Source organism: Sapajus apella, unplaced genomic scaffold (genome assembly GCF_009761245.1).
Source record: "Sapajus apella isolate SASKATOON/1434 unplaced genomic scaffold, GSC_monkey_1.0 scaffold27, whole genome shotgun sequence".
Classification (NCBI taxonomy): domain Eukaryota; kingdom Metazoa; phylum Chordata; class Mammalia; order Primates; family Cebidae; genus Sapajus; species Sapajus apella.
Window position 1 is genome coordinate 11,902,102 of NW_022436967.1, and position 15,236 is coordinate 11,917,337.

The window sequence follows — 15,236 nt, forward strand, 5'->3', positions numbered from 1 at the left end:
CCAGGATTTTGAGGAAACAAAGTTTTATGTTGGAAGTAGACTAACAAGGAAACAGGAGTCAAGCTCAAATCTGTCTCCTGTGTTGGATTCAAGGCAGTATTTTTATTAGGAAAAGTTCTGGGGTGGATTCTGAGATTATTAGGTAATTGGGAAGCAAATGGAAGGTCTGGAAAGTCCTTGGGAAAGCACGGTTATCTTTACATGCTTCCTCATGGGTTGCCTGTGTAAATTCATGGGCAGTGGGTATGAAACACACTGGAAATTCAGGTTGTGATGTCAGAAACTCATACTGTGCAAATACCAGTTGGCCAGCTTGGTTCCAAGCAGTTTCAGCCAGTTTTTTTTTTTTTTTTTTAAATCTCAACAGCAGAGGGAGTTTTAGCATTTTGGCTAGTTATTTCTTGTCTTATATGTTATCCTGTAAACTCAAGAATATAGTCATTGAGGCACAGTTTCGATACCAACAGGACAATGCAGGGATCAGAAGCCAGCAACCAAAGACCAAGTAGTGTGAGACAACACAGCTGAAGCCAGCACAGATGTAGAGAAGAACCCCTTTCTTTATTGCTGGGATGCTATGTAGTGTTCTCATTTCACCCTGATGCTATCCCAGAAAAGAGCAGGAAGGAGAGAACCCATAGCAGGGAAACATAGCCCTCATTTGGATTTAAACTTTGAAGTGGTTACTTTTGTCCTGGATTAACTGGCACACCAAGCCAAAAGTAAAGGGACTCTTTTTGTATGTATAATGATTAAGATATTGGTTCTGGAGCCAGCTTGACTGGGCTCAAGTCCCACATCTGTCCTTAATGGCTGTGTAATTTTGCAGAAGACTATTTCTCTGTGCCTCAATTTTCTCACTTGATTTGAGGATTAAATACATTATTGTCACAAAATGCTTAGAACAGTCCCTGGAACATGGTAAACACTCAATGTCAAGTTACCCCAAAGGCATTTTATAAAATGTTTTGTAGAGGGATGGTGAAGGTCTCAGTCACAGCAGATTTTCTGAACCAAGAAAAAAGTTGATTAGTGCAATTTCCATTCACCAAGGGCTAAACATTTTTTCCAGAGGTCAGTGCTCTTCCTATGTGAAGTAAATCACACTTCAGGGCAGTGTAAAAAGTTTTATAACATAGTGCTATGTTAATGTGGGATGGAAGTGTTCCAGGGGAGGAGGGGCTTCAAGGAAGTGGGTATTTCCCTCTATTTTATCCTACTGTGTTTATGTTTTATCCATATTCTCTTATTTTTTCTGTTTTTGAGTAAAATTTTCCAAAGTTTTCCTATGAAAGACTGATAGAAATGGCTATATAAAGAAGTTCAATTTTCTTTTAATTTTTTTTACTTTGAAACCTGATATAGTTATAAATATTTTGTGGGTACATGTGATATTTGTATGTAGTGCTCAATACACTACATACAATATGTAGTACTAGATACAATATGTAGTGCTCAAGTCAGAGTAAATGGAATACCTATCACCCCAAACATTTATTTTTTCATGTTGGGAACATTCATTACAATTCTTTTCTTCTAGCTATTTTGAAACATACAATAAGTTATTAACTATAATTTCCCTACTGTCCTATCGAATACTGGAACTTACTTCTAGTTAACTGTATTGTGCCCCTTGGCTAACTCCTCTTTATACCCCCTTCCCTCTTCCTTTCCCAGACTCTGATAACGAACATTCTACTCTCTACTTCCAAGGGATCCACTTTTATTCAGCTCTCCATTCACATATAAGTGAGAACACTCGATATTTATTTTTCTTTGCCTGGCTGGTTCTACTTAATGTAATAATCTCCAGTTCCGTGCATGTTGCTGCAAATGACAGAATTTTATTTTTAACGACTGAATAATATTCACATATATATACATATATATCATATTTTCTTCATTAATGTATCCATTAATGAAAAATTAGGTTGATTCCATATCTTGACTATGGTGAATAGTACTGCAATAAATCTAGAAGTATAGATATTTCTTGAATTTACTGATTTCTGTTGGATATTTACCCAGTAGTGGGATTGCTGGATCATATGACAGTTCTACTTTCAGTTTTTTGAGGAAACTCCGTACTGTTTTCCATAACAGCTGGACTAATTTATATTCCCACCAATAGTGTACAAGTATTCCTCTTTCTCTGCTTGCTCGCTAGCATTTGTTATTTTTTGTTATAACTGGGAACCAGTTATAATGGCTTTTATCAAAAAGACAAAAAATAATATTTCATTGGTTTTGACGTGCATTTCCCTGATGAATGTTGATGCTGAGCATTTAAAAAAATATACCTCTTGTCCATTTGTATGTCTTTTATGGATAAATGTCTATTCAAATCTTTTACCCATTTTAAAATTATTTATTTATTACTATTCCGTTCTTTGAGTTCCTTATATATTCTGGTTATTCATCTCTCGTCAGATGGATAATTTTGTAAATATTTTGTCCCACTTTGTGGCTTGTCTCTTCACTTTGTTGATTGTTTCCTTTGCTTTTTACCTTGAAATAATCTCATTTGTCTATTTTTGCTTTTGTTGCTTGTGCTTTAAAGGACTTACCCCAAAAAACTTTGCCCAGACCAATATCTTGTTTCATTTACTCTATGTTTTCTTTTAGTATTTTCATAATTTCAGGACTTACATTTAAATCTTTAGTCCATTTTGAATTTGTTTTTGCATATGGTAAAGAATGGGGATCTAGTTTCTTTCTTTGGCATGTGGATATTCAGTTTTCCTAGCACAATTTATTAAAAAGGCTGTCCTTTTCTCGATGTATGTTTTGAGTGCCTTTGTAAAAAATGAGTTGTCTGTAAATACGTAAATTTATTTCTGGGCTCTGTGTTCTCTTCCATTGGTCTATTTTGTCTGGTATTACGCTAGTACCATGCTGTTTGGTACAATTTGAAATCAGTTGGTTTAACGCCTTTAGCTCTATTCCTTTTGCTCAAGATTGCTTTAGGTGTTAGGGCCTTTTCCAGTTCCGTGTGAATTCTAGTATTTTTTTTCTATTTCTGTGAAGAATATCATTGGTATTTTGATACAAATTTCATTGAATTTGTAGCCCATGTTGGGAATATGGTTATTTTAACAATATTAATTCTTCCAAACCACGAAGAAGCACTAATCTTATGTACTAACTAGGAGATACCACTTTCATCCCCTTTCTGTTTTACTTCTCACCATTTCACCCAAATCCTGAGAATTCTTAAAGTGCTGAGGGTCAATATTTTGTTGAAATCTTGAAATAATCTTTCATATAACAGAAACCTATATATGTTTTCTTTTCTTTAGTTGATCCTGGCTGTCTTTAGAAGAGATGAATTAGGAGCACAATTTCCAAAACCTTCATTATGCAAAATAAGATGTTGTTCCAAGAAGACTTGGGACTGATTCCTTGATATTCAAGAATGGACACTCATTTTATTTGTGCATGTACTTAAGCATACCCCTCTGCTATTGGTGAGAGCTTATACTACATAAACTGGATTTGCACTGACCAGTGGCTAGATAAGGAGGCCTCTCTCCTTTCATGCCACCAAAATTTATCCAAGTCCTTGCAGGGCTGTAGCTACATTGAGTTCTATTTTTTTTTTTTTTTCCAAACTCTTATGAAATGGATGACTTCTGCTGGTTGCAAAGGAAGCAACCTAGATCTTCTGTGTAATCTCCCAGGTTGGTTGGTCAACTACTAATCCACAGAAGGTGATTCTTACCTACCTACTTTCCAAACAAGTAATCGGATACTCACTAAGACTTTATTTTCAGGACATTGCCTTGATTGATCAAAAATAAACAGTTTTTTAGTTTATTTGAATTAATCTATTTTTTAATGGTAAACTTGAGAAAACATTTTTCTCTCAAGTTTTATTTTTTTATGCCACGAATATTGAGAATTTTTAGGGTCATTACCAGAAGGAAAAATTATTTCAAAATCTATTTTGGTGACTATGAGGGCCCAGATGAAAGGAGAAAAAAAGTCAGTTTTTGTATGCTATTTGATGAGATGCATAAAATTCTATTAAGAGGCACTTCAATAAATCTATTCAGTTAAAGAATACAGTTGTGTCTGGGGGCAGTGGCTCATGCCTGTGTTCCCAGCACTTTGAGAGGCCAAGGTGGGAGGATTGCTGGAGCACAGGAGTTTGAGATCAGCCTGAGCAACATAGGGAGACCCATCTCTACAAAAAGTAAACAAAAATTAGGTGTGGTGGCACCTGCCTGTAGTCCCAGATGCTTGAGAGGTAGAGGTGGGAGGATTATTTGATACTGGGAGGTCGAGGTTGCAGCGAGCCATGATTGTGCCACTGCACTCCAGCCTGAGAGACAGAGAGAAACTGTCTCAAAACAAAACAAACAAGAATTCAGTTGTGCAGTGTTGTACCTCTGTCCTATGCAGCAGCAATGTTTGAATAGATAGAATCTGAATGTTATGGAGATGGGTTCAAACTAAACTCAAGTGTGAGATGGTTTAAGGTCTGCCCAATAATTTTACTGGGAATGTAGGAACTGGGAGTAAATTTAGATTTCTCTGCCTATAGCTTGCTATTATTTCAGTTGCATATTGCTTAATGTAACATTGCATACCTATAAAATGTGGGAGATTAGAAAATCTTTGAAGATGCAGGATAAAGATGCTATAATTCCTGATTGTCTAACTTGTGAAGAATTAGAGAAATGAAAAAACTGTGATGGAAATCACAGTATTATCACTTTACACTCACAAAATGACAGAGCTTGAATTGATTTTTATGTCTGATATCTCCTTTTTGGCCCAGAGTATGTTGATATCTACACAACCTTGGACTCTTGGGTTATATCCTCTACAGAAAATTGTGTTTCAGTGGTGGCTTTTTAGCTCTTCTTGGCAACATGCCCCATTCTCTCATCAATCTTAAGATCAGGAGGTCTTATTTATGCCCAAGGCTAAGTGCCTTTGAATACATTGATATTACCTATACTTTAAAAAAGTCTCAAAGCGCTTTCAAAAAGTTTAGTAAATTCTCCTTTTGTTGATTGTTCTTGTCATGCTCTATTAAGATATATAGCTCACCTTACAGTATTAAAAGATATTATTGAGGTTCTGATTCTTAATATTTTATATTAATAAATGACTATTCACCTTCTATTTTGTTTTTCAAAATTTCAGTTTTCTTTTTCATCTGTTTTTGAACTCCCACATCCCTGGCTAAATGTGAAATAAACTGTCTGTTCAGAACCAATGCAGCTTTTAAGAATGGATGGATTAATAAAGGTTATGAGAATACATTTACCAGCATTTGCAGTCAAAGGTCTGTAGTGTTATTCTGTTGGTTCATATGATATATTGGCAAGAATTATAGGTAATGGCTTTACCTGTAAAATTAAGATGATATCTTTTTAAAAATGTATTTTTTTGTTTTTAATTAACACAATAACTGTACGTATTTATGAGGTCAGTGTGATATTTCAGTTCATTTATATGTTGTGTAATGATCAAATCAGGACAATCACACTTTGATGAGCTTTTTAGGTGATGTCTTGAAAACTCATAAACATGCACGGAACTGTAACAGGCAGTGTTCACTGTGAAATACTCATTACCAGGACATTATCCATTACTTCTTCCTCCTTCTTTTCTGGACTATAGGGTTGCTCCTTATATCATTTTCTTCTTCTCTTTCTGGCACAATGAATAACGTATGGCAAGTATCAGCAACCCTCAGGTTCCAGTGTTCAGTGAAGCTGAGATTCTCTTGCCAGATTGTCTTGTCTGTATCTCTTTTAGTCATTTTTATATTCTTCTTGCTTCACAACTTGTAAAGATAACCAGCATTGGTGTCCATAGATTAGCACTGGGCTGATGACCCATGTGGTGGTTAGTTTTCTCTTTTCTTTCCCCTGATTCAGTGTAGGCAAGGAAATTGAGCAAGAGCCAGGACATGAGGCAGCCCTTAAGTTTCTTCCAGATTTTATGAGCTCAGGATCCGATGTGGAGTCCACTCTTCTCTCTATCACTGGCCTTGACATTATGGAATTTACACTACAACTCTACCCTTGAAACTTGGATGTTGCCTATTATTGAGGTCACTGGAGGGGTTTGCTTATTGATTCTGAAGCTATTTGGTAACAATTCAGAGTGTAATGTAGAGACCTCATCTCCTAAATCCTGTCTTGTGTGCCCTCTCTTACACAGCAGGGTGTAGTTTTTCTTGTGGTATATGCCAATACCTTTTCTCAGCATGCCCTCATCTAGGCATGCCTCTCCTTGTGCCAGACACTAGTATACTCTATCAATTTAATATTCTTAAGTCTATAGTTATGTGGCTGTGCCAGTTATGCCTGAATTTTCTGTTCACCTAAAGGATAGCTTTATATTACTATAAATAGAATGCATATTTAGATGAAAATACAATGTTCATTAGGTATACCATTACAAATCACTGGCCTCTGGCCATGCTTTTCTAATGGTGTAATTTCCATACCCCCAGGGAGATGGTTATGTGTCCTGTCTTTATTTTAAAGGCTATAATTGTAAGCACATGTCTTTGACTGGATACCATAGATCAATAGCCTTTCTCCCCTCTGCCAGAAGAGATGCACCATGCAATACAGTATCAAAGGAAACTCAATGAAATATTGGTCTCTTATTTGAGATATACTTGGTCTGTACTGATACTAGCTTGTTTCTAGATTTGATCATCAAACCTTAGGCTAAGGCTGCAAGGTCTTAGGAGGGCAACTTTAGTACTAAATAGACGAGATGAAAATTATAGAGTAAAAAGGACTTACTATAGTCATCTGAATGGCAAAACCAGCCACCAAATATGACATACGTAAACTAGAGTCTATTATCAGTCACATGCATTTAGTTTATTTACATTATAATTTTCCAGATATGCCTGAACTAATTTGTGAATTTTCAGTGAAAATGTTGCACTGGTTTCTCTATTTACCTTCAGTTAGAGGGCATCTTTTGTGAGCACATGGTCTGTTTATGTTTAAGAAAAGTTTGTTACAAACAACCAACTACCAAATTCTCTAGTGGTTACTTGAGCATGAGTTTTTAAAGTTTATTCATTATCATTTACTGTGGATATTGTTAGTCTTCATGTACAACTGTACTGCTAAACAACACTCATATTATTTTAAGTGAAAAAACATCCATTAATAGTGAGTAGAAAAATTGGAATATATGTTTTACATTTATATAAAAGTCAGTGACTCTGTTTTCTCTTTTTTGGGTTACAAATTCTTAAATTAGTGAGATTGTGTAAAAAATTCACATTTAAACATTTTTATTTATTTCACTTTTTGTTTGAATTATATAGTTTTCACCACAGAAGCTAAAAACTTCTGCTTTTGGAGCTGTATTTGTTTTTATGGAAGGCTCATGTAGAATTCCAGCAAGTCTGCAATGCTCTGTGGAAGCCCTGTCTCTAACATTGGTGCTCTGCTATAGCAACGCACAATGGGAACCTTTCTAATAGTAATGTGGATGATAGAGTTTACTGGCATGCTGGAAATTATGTGGAAGACAGTGGGTGTGGTTCCTGATGATCAGTGCCAGGATTACAGATGTCATACGCCTTTGTTCAGAGGATATACTTGTGACAGCTGGCCAAACCAGCTTATGCAAAGGAGGCTGAGTCCTTCTTCCCCACCCTCTTGCCCTCCATTCCAGGGCTAGCCAGCAAAAGCCAGAAAAGCTCTCTTCTAACCAAGCAGAAGGCTTTTTGTTTTTTAAATATAGAAAATGATCTTCAGAATGGTTGACATTCAATAACTAAAATACTATGTTTTTCCAAATGCTTGATGATGCATTATTTTAACCTATATGAAATTAGGCTGAATGACAAAAGCTGCCTTAAGGATTAACTCACATTGTGGCTAAAAAAGAGGATGTGCATATAATTTAGTTATAATAGAGAATAAATCTGTAAATGTAAGTATTTCTTAGGGAAATTTAGAGAAATTCACAAGATGGCTAAATTTGTGGAACTGATACATTCACCAAAAACTTATAAGTCCTTGGATCAATGTTTCTTTACATATTTCATGTCATGGATCACAAATAAAATGATAGAATGATGCAAAATCAGTTAATGGGTACAATGTGCATTATTTAGGTGATAGGTACCCTAAAAATCCTGGCTTGACCTCTATGTGATCTATGAATAAAACAAATGTGATCTGTGAATATAACAAAATTGTAAATGTAATCCATAAATTTGTACAAATAGAAAGGAGAAAACAGTTATAATGTTTCTCTGCTACACTATAATAAACAGAGAAGGCAACTAAGATCAAAAGCTGGGGTAGTTGGCTGCTCCCATCCTAAGAGCTGAGGGCACTGATACTTGTGTGTGCCCTTAGGCTGTGCATTTAATTCTTTCCTTCCCTCTTTTCTTTCCTTATCATAATTTATTTTAGAAGATCAGTAGGAAAAAAAAAAGATATACCTTTTATTGTTGGATTTTTCATTGATTTCCAGGAATATAAATTTAGGCTAAATATTCTTTTGTTTTTGTTTTTGTTTTTGAGATGGAATTTCACTCTCATCACCGAGGCTGGAGTGCAATGGCACATTCTCAGCTCAAGGCAACCTCTGCTTCCTGGGTCAAGCGATTCTCCTGCCTCAGCCTCCTGAGTAGCTGGGACTACAGGCACCTGCCACCATGCCTGGCTAATTTTTGTATTTTTGGTAGAGACGGGTTTTCGCCATGTTGGCCAGACTGGTCTCAAACTCTTGACCTCAGGTGAGTCTCCTACCTTGGCCTCCCAAAGTGCTGGGATTGTAGGTATGAGCTACCGTGCCCAGCTGGGCTAAATATTCTTATTTCAGACCTTCTCTATCAACAGGTGTTTTGTTGGTTTAAAAACAAAAAGCTTTTCTTTAAAACTAAATCTAAATATGCTTTGGTGATCCCACCATGCCTAGCAGAATACCATTGGCCTGATCAGTATTCACATGATAGTAACTGATGTTGAAAACAACACTGATAACCCCAAAGTTGAAAATGACAGAATATGCTGAAAAGTCTACAGTGAACTTCAGCTACACTTGCCCAAATACCAACTGATGTATTTTTTTTTTTTTGCTACTTTGAATCATAAGCATAAACAATTCATTCTCAGCTAAGGTTCAAAGCTGAGTGACCTCAAACTTTGCATTTTATTACATATATTAGTTCCCATATGCTAGCTCTTACAGATTTTTGAAATACCTTCTTTTCTTTCCTTTTTATTTCTTTTCTTTCTTTCTATCTTCTTCTTCCTTCTTCTCTCCCTTTCTTTCTTTTCCCAGAGTTTCTGAATTTTTAAGGCAGCTCTGAAAGACAATAGGAATGGAAAGTCCAAGTGTTTGAGATGTGATATGTGCAGGAAAATAATTATAAATATGGCATTTTTAATGTTTCTCTTCATGTTTCTTCCTTTTTGTCTTTTTATTTCAGAAAGCTAAAAATATTGAGTTCATTAAGAATGACTTTCATGTGGTTACCTTCTGTTGTAATAAAAAAATTCATAAAGATGGAAAGTTATCCAGAAATGGAGTTTTATTTAGATTATGAATCAGGTTAATGTTTTCAGTCTATGTTTTAATTAGCAAGGGTAACCCTCGGCCATGGTTTGGATACATCTGGTTTCTGTTCTTCAAACATTTTACATTTAGCAACCTCTAGAAGCTATTATTCATTTATTTGATTTATAAAATGCACTCATCACCCTGGCCTCTGGGTGTATTTACAACAGTGATGCAAATTTAATTAATACAACATTGCTTGGTTTTCCCTCAGCAAGTGGATTTCTTCACCTCCCTCCTGCAGCCACCATGAATCAGGATAAGAGCCAGATTGAACAGATGGACCATGCAACTGGGCTTTAAAGGAGAAATTTAAATTGTTGATGTACTGGGAGGGGAAGTGAATCTGTACAAGATACTTTTGTCTTGCTGGTCAAATGGATGGAAGCTCCAACAAGGACATGTTATTTGACCTACCTAGCTGTGAGGCAGTTTGGAAAAAAACATGAAAACTTTCCTTAAGTTATGCCTTACTCTTCCCTACTCAAAATATCTAGGACAACAAAATTTTTTTTTTGACAACAAAAATTAAAGATTTCTTTTTGTTTGTGTCAGACCTCAAGTTATAGTGAATGCAGGGTAGTAATCTGGTTACATGCACACATGTGAAGTCATCTGTGCTTGATTTACATCTAGATTTTTGAAAGATTTCTCATATGTAAAATGGGAATAAAATACTACTTAGTTCATTGGATTGTTTTGTGGGTTTAATGAGACAGTGTGAACAAAGTGTCTCTAAAAAAGTGGCACTTAGAAAGAGCTCAATAAATACTGGTTGTAGTTTTTCATAGTATTTATAATCAGAAAGTTACCTGGCTTGGAGGATGCCTAAGTGACTAGTTTTTGGACCCTAAAACTCACATTAAAATAGACATAATATGCTTCTACTATTGAAACACTTTCCCTGACTAATGAATGTTGATGAACACTTCCGGAGAAACTCACTGTGGTACAACCAACATACAATGAGCTAATGGTCATGAGGATTTTCCCATTGTTGGTTATGATGTTGCCAAAACAGAAGCACAAAATCTCTGGACCACACAGCATGGGTGAGCTATGCTGATCACCTTCCTCAGCCATTTGCATCATCCTTGTCTACCCCAGAAGAGAGAGATATTATATATAAGCAAAAGTATTCCATTAATTGCTCAACAATAGGAGTCAGTTTCATAAGATGATAATTTGGGGCTACAGGGAATATAGTAATAAGTGAGAAACTTTGGAAGACATTTATTTTATACTGGGAGACATTTATTGTACTCTGAGGCAGAAGCCACTTCTAGTCCCAGTGTTTCCCCTATAGCTCCATTTTGTCTCTGCAGGGGATACACATCTGTTTCAGTCATGTCAACTCCAGACAACTTCATGGAAATTGAGCCAGTCCTAAGACAAAGTCTATAGTCTGTGGTTGATCTGTTAGTATCAGTGGGAAGATGAAAGGAGTGTGTATCACAGTGTTCATGCCAGTTACTTATCTTTTGGTTTATCTGGTAACCTGGGTATAAGATTCTATTTCAACATGACATGCCAAAAAGCAAAAAATTAATTGAATAATTGTGGCTTTATTGACTCCAGAATATCCATTTAAAAAGAGAAAACAGAGCTTATCTGGTTGTTCATTTATTAAGTGAATTAATTTTCACTTTTTACACTACACACTTTTGTTTATCTAGCTGTGGTCCTATTTTCTCCCACATCATTCAAATACATAGTCTACTTACATCAGTAATATCTCCTGAAAATCCTATTTTTCTATCAGATGGCATTAGGATTTTACTGGACTATGAAGATAACTTGTTCTTTCTTCCCCCATGCAAAGTTGGATGTAATTGATTTAGATTTTTGTCATCCCTTTGAACCTCCAAAGGTGCTTAGGTCCTTTTTCTGTTCTTACTCAAAGGGTTACTCAATCACCAACACATCACATTCCCCACTCAGGAGGAGTGAGTGCTTCTCTGGATTGACCAAAATGGCAGCCCATGCAGAAAAAGAAGGTTCTCCCTTTTTTCTTGAGTGTAGGTGTGATACATTTGGAAGCAGATTCTTTTGAATCTCTCTTCTTCCCTTACTCTGGAGATAGCTCTGGGGTTTGTAGTATGGGAATGCATACGATAGCTGTTAAGGATGAGATTCTCTGACACTTCTTGCTCTTGACTCATTTCACCTCTTGGCCCTTCCCCTAGATGGACAGATTTGAGATTTAGCATGTGGTTCTGGGCTTTACACTGAAGTTAACTTTCTTAGATCCACCTGGGAAATTGTGTTCCACTGTGGGTATAGGCTGTCTCACTGGGATTCTATAGTGGAATTTGAATGCTTTTTAGTAGTAAAAGATTTCATTGGCCCTCGTAATAGTCCTTTAAGAATCTATCATTCAGATGTGGCTGGTAAGGAGCAGAACTGGGATATTCCATGACCCATAGCCAAATACCATCTGTTAATGTAACCCGCATATCCTCATCTATTGCTATTTCAGTAATGAATCTCAACTTTTACTTGAGTAGGGTCGATCAGGTTTTTCTCAATGCTACCATTTGGGAACAAAAGACTAAAATTCATTGGTAATTATTTAATTTTCTCTTGCTCAATATTATGCCAAATGTGGTTGGTTGCATCATCTGATTTCTATAATCTCTATCTGCATAGACCATGGGGCTTATTACTTATACAAAGAACATTGTGTATTTGAACCCACAAGGAAACAAACCAGTGGCAAGGATTTTTATTAAGATGGAAATGTCTGCAACATATAACCATGGAAATGTGCATTGCCTCTCTAAGGGAGTTTCTGGAGTGCCTGCTCAGTGCTCATTCTCAGAAGCAGCAGCATTGAATTGCATGTGGAAGAAATTGTGGAAAACTTTCCTTTTGGAATTTAAAATTTTGTGACACTCCCAAATTCCATAGAAGCAGAAGAGAGATTATATAACTTTATGAAACAAAATATGTTTGAATTTATCCCATGTCTAACAACATAAATACGAGGTAAAAGAAAACATCCTTATGTCCCCCAAAACGCATTTCTCTAACAAATACTAGTTGGTAGAGAATGTGACCCTTCTAGGATTCTAGTCCAGACACTTACTGTAAAATAGCATAATCAAATGTATTCCAAATTCTCAAATTCTTTGGGGTACAGTTGAGTTGTGGTTTTTACTTTAAATGTTCAGTGGAATGTTGAGATGAATCCTATTCTGTATCTTTCTGTCAGCAAGAGGTTTCTCACCATGTATATTGGAAGTAGGCCTGTTATTCCTATTAATTCTTTTGCTAGTACAGTAGCGCTATGTTAATTCTGACAGGCTGGTCAGGGTCATATTTGTTTCTAGCCAACTTCATTCTTTGATTCTCAGGCACTAGACAAATGGGAAGCTAGAGAAGAATGGTGAGATAGCTGCCTTTCATTTAGTTTTTATTATTGTTAGGTATTTACATCCATTAGCACGTGTGGCCCCCACAATATGTAATAATATGTAATTGGACATTGGATGCTGTGCTATTCTTTCATGGTCTATGGGAGAACACATAGTCACAGAAAATATAATATAATTCTTTATTATTTAGTGGTGGGAACAGTTTTTCAAGGGAAACTTGCATGGAAGCTTAACATATAAAAAAGATAAAAGTGAAGCTGTGCTAATAGATTCAAGGAGATGGTGGGGCCTTCTCTCTCTACTTTCTTTTCTGGCATTGTCCTAAGAAAAGTTTTTTTCCTAAGTAAATCGCAGTATCTCAAAAGGAAGTGAAATTGCTGAGGTTAATGTTAACAATATTACTTGTTTATTTACTTATTATTAAGTAGGAAACTTTATTTATGTTAACAATATTATTTAGTTATTCAACAAATATATATCGAAAGCCCACTATGTGCCAGACTCATTCTGAAGATGATGATAGCATAGTAACAAATAATCATTGAAAATTTATTGCATTTATCAGGAGTGAATAATCTCAATTCTCTTAATAATCCTATTAGAGAAGCACTATTACCATCTTAATTTTACAGTTGAAATAACTAAGGCTTAGAGGAGTTAAGTATATGTTCAAGGTCCCATGAGTAGTAAATCAGAGAGCTGGAGATTTTTACTCTAGAAGTTTGATTCTAATACCAAACTCTTGGACATCATGCTCCTTATAATATCAAACACTGATTAAAGGCTCACTATGCTCCAGGCTAAGCACTTTTATATATATTCTCTTTTTATTCTGTCAGCATTCTTTTGTGCAGACATTATTATTGTCATTAGTCCCAATTTATGTTTAAGAAAACTGAAGCAAACAAAAAATTAAATAATCTCCCTAAGATCACACATCGGGTAGTGGCAGAGTTAAGATATAGACCCCAAAAAGTATATATATGCTCTTAAATATAATTCTTTAACAAATAAGAATAGTCCATGGTCTCAGGAAGCTTATGGTAAGTCTAGTTTAGATATATGCAAATTAAAATTTCGTTGTAAAAAAGACAATAGGCTCAATGGAAGTGTAAAAAAATATTTTAGAAAATATTAATCTTAGCCTAATGCCCTAATGGCTTTCTCCCTATCTTTAACCTATGAAAAATTTTTACAGATACCCTTTCATCAGCTCTAGGATTTCCCTGTGTTCTGCCTCCCACCCTTCACTTAAGGCTTTGGCTTGCTTTTGGCTTGGTTTGTCTGCTTCTCCTCTTATTGATTTGTACCCAAATTTCACTCTTTGCCTATACACATACTTTAACAATCTGCCTGCTCTTCTGAGCATGCTGCAACTTTTCTCTCCCTCTATGGCCTCTCCCCAGGTGCATGCTCTGTAGCTTGCCCTGTGCCACACCCTCTCTTTGGATGAAACACTCCACCCTGGGACAGTAATTTGAGTAAGCTTTCTGACTGGGCTGTTGCTTCTCAGAGTAATGGATTGACAATATATTTATCATCTGGGAGCTTGTAAGAAATACAGACTCTTTGGCTTCATCTCAGGCCTACTAATGAGTCTGAATCTCAGTAAGATCCCAGGCGATTTGTATGTTTGAGAGGCACTGGGCTAGGAGGTGAGATCTTACTGGAGCTTAGAGGGCTTTCCTGTTCACTTGGCGCTGTCAGTGAAGCTCTCACGGTGGAAGTAGTATTTCAGTGATTCTAGAGGAATGAGTAGGGGTTTTCCAAGGAGGTGAAAGGGAATATTTTATGCTGGGAAAATAGTTTGTGCGAAGACATAATTGGAGAACTATTAGTTCCAGTTTTTCTGTAGCATAACATTTGAAAGAGAGAAGTGCACATAGTGGTTTTAAAACATGGTTGCAAATTCTTTGACATTTCTCCAATCAAGGACCCCATGAATATGGGTGGGCTTGTGACTGCCTTGTCCAATAGAGTGTGGTAGAAGTGATATTACTTCCAAAGTTAAGCTGTAAAATGTCATGCAGTTTTCACTTGCACATAGAATCCTGTGCTGCCATGTAGGATGTTTAAATAAACTGAGGCTGTTAAGCTCATATGCATTAGAATTCATTGAAGGGTTTAAAATAGGGAAATAGGATTTTGCAAGATAATTGGTGAGGTAAATTAGTTAAAAAGCTATTTCAATATGTTAGAGGGAAATTAATTATAAGGCTTTGGACTAGGGAAGTGTTTGAATGAAGAGAGTAAATATGAAAATTGACTTAGGAGGCAAGATTGCAGGACTTG